The sequence below is a fragment of the Panthera pardus genome, unplaced genomic scaffold, assembly GCF_024362965.1.
Source record: "Panthera pardus isolate Hobbes unplaced genomic scaffold, ASM2436296v1 HiC_scaffold_10, whole genome shotgun sequence".
In the NCBI taxonomy this organism is placed as follows: Eukaryota; Metazoa; Chordata; class Mammalia; order Carnivora; family Felidae; genus Panthera; species Panthera pardus.
The window spans coordinates 43,556,837-43,559,007 of NW_026526655.1; positions in this window are offsets into that span (position 1 = coordinate 43,556,837).

Here is a 2,171-nt window from a genome sequence, read left to right on the forward strand (position 1 = left end):
ACTTGCTCCTTAGAAGGTCTCCTCAGAGTTTCCATTATATCTGTATATTGATAAGACTTAAATCTGGATGAACAGTTACAATCTTTCTTTTGAGCTCGACACATATATATGTGCTTTCTTAACAACTCCTCTTGAGTGTTAAGTGCCCCAGACTCAAAATATCCTGAAATAAACACAAGAATTTTCCTCCAAAATTGCTACCTCTCCAATATTTTCTACCTTGGCAATGGTAATGTCATCAATCTTCTTGTTCAAGCCAGAAACCTTGGCTCCTCCCTCTTACACATCCCATCAATGAATCCACGCTGTCAGTGTCTCTCAGAGCCCCTCGCTTCCTGCTGTTAGAAATAAGCCCATCAACCCGATCAAAGGAGAGACGTGGCGACCCAGAGCACAGTGAAGTGAGGCTTTAATCAATGTTCTTGCAAGAGCAGGTGTCCAAAAGACAGGCACACCCTGGACAGTCACAGCAGACAATTTATCTCCTAGCATGCAAGTCCCCCCCACCGCCCCCCCCCGGCCAGTTTCTCATTGGCTGAGTACTACAGAAGCTACAGCCTTACTGGGAGGTCGCCCATGCCCATACAAGGTAAAGAGTAGTCTAACTGGAACAAATGTACATTCCCTGAGGTGACACGGAGATTTTCAGTCTCTCCTCCCTTTGTTCTGAGGTTCATACTCATTGCAAAGCCTGTGAAAAGAAGCCCGTGAAACGGAGAGGGAAAGAAGAATCAGGAAGTGAAGTGTCTAAGGGTTTGGGACTCCACTGGGGGGGATGGGCTCGTACATATTTTGTACATAACAATAGGTTGTAAACCTATTGTTAGTTAGCACAGCTTTTATTTGGGATTTCTGAGAATGAATCACCTCCCTTCTTCTCACCCTGCCATGCTGGTTCAGGCTGCCATCATCCTGGGGTTGGGTTCCTTCCCAACCCGTCTTACCTATTCGACCCAGCCTCCCCATTTCAGTCATAACATCCTTTAAAAACAATGCGCACGATCGTGTCTTTTTTCTATTTAAAATGCTTTAATACTGACTGCCCAGCAGGCAACCTCTTCAGCTTCTGGCCTCTCTGTCCCACTTTTTCTCCCCTTGAGCTATATATCCTGGAACCTTCTCAGTTGTTTGCCTTGAGCAGGCTACTTCCTGCTTACGGGCCTAAGCAAATATCATTTCTTTCGCCTGGAATGCACATCCCTCCTTTTGGCTAATTATCCTGAGCGCCTTGTACTATCACTTCCTCTTGGACACTTTTCCTGAGCTGAAGACCAGGATAGGTTCATCTGTCTTACGTTCCTGTAAGACCTGGTACTTTGCACATTTGTAATTGTTTACTTTTGTGTCGGTATTTGTTTAACACGCATCTTCCGTACTAGGTTGGAAGCTTCATGAGGGGGAGGGTAATACCTGCCTTGTTTATCTTTGCAGCAGGACACAGAGAAATGGCCAGCTCATTGCAAATGCTAAATCCCTATTTCTGCTTCTAGTGACCATCTTACATCTGGTAAATAGCCACAGCTTTACATTAGCACTTCAGACTAAAACTCCTCTTCTTGATGGTATATTCTGAGCCCAGTGAATGTTGATTACATTTAAGTGTCCAGCTACTAAAGGTCATATTATCAATTCCATTTCATAGAACACGCATTTGGGTCTTCTGTGAGCAGAGCACTCCTATAACAGGTGATGCGGGATGAGGGTGGTACCACGATTGTCCTCATTTCACAGATGAGGATCTTGGGTCACAGAAAGGTTAAGTAACTTGCCCAAGGTCATACGATAGCAACTAACAGGGCTTGCATTTGAAAAAAAGCCTGCATTTGAATTTGCATTTGAAACAGACCTGCCTTTATCCACTACACCACGGTGATTATGCACCTGAGAACTTTCCTCCTCTGACAGCACAGTAGGCAGAGTGCGCTGATGTCTGGCATCTCCTAGATTAGCCCTGGATACAAAGCCAAGGGTCTGGGAAACCTGAATCTTTTTGCCCAGGGCGTTGACAGAACAACGGAAGTGTGCTCTCGCAAGCCCCACATATAGAGACATTAGCGCCACCTGGTGGATATAGTTGTTGTGCTATCTTGCTTGGATCCTCCACTTTTTTTGTTGAAGTTTGTTTATTTATTTATTTTGAGGGAGGGGAGGGCGGGGGGGGGGGAGAGAAA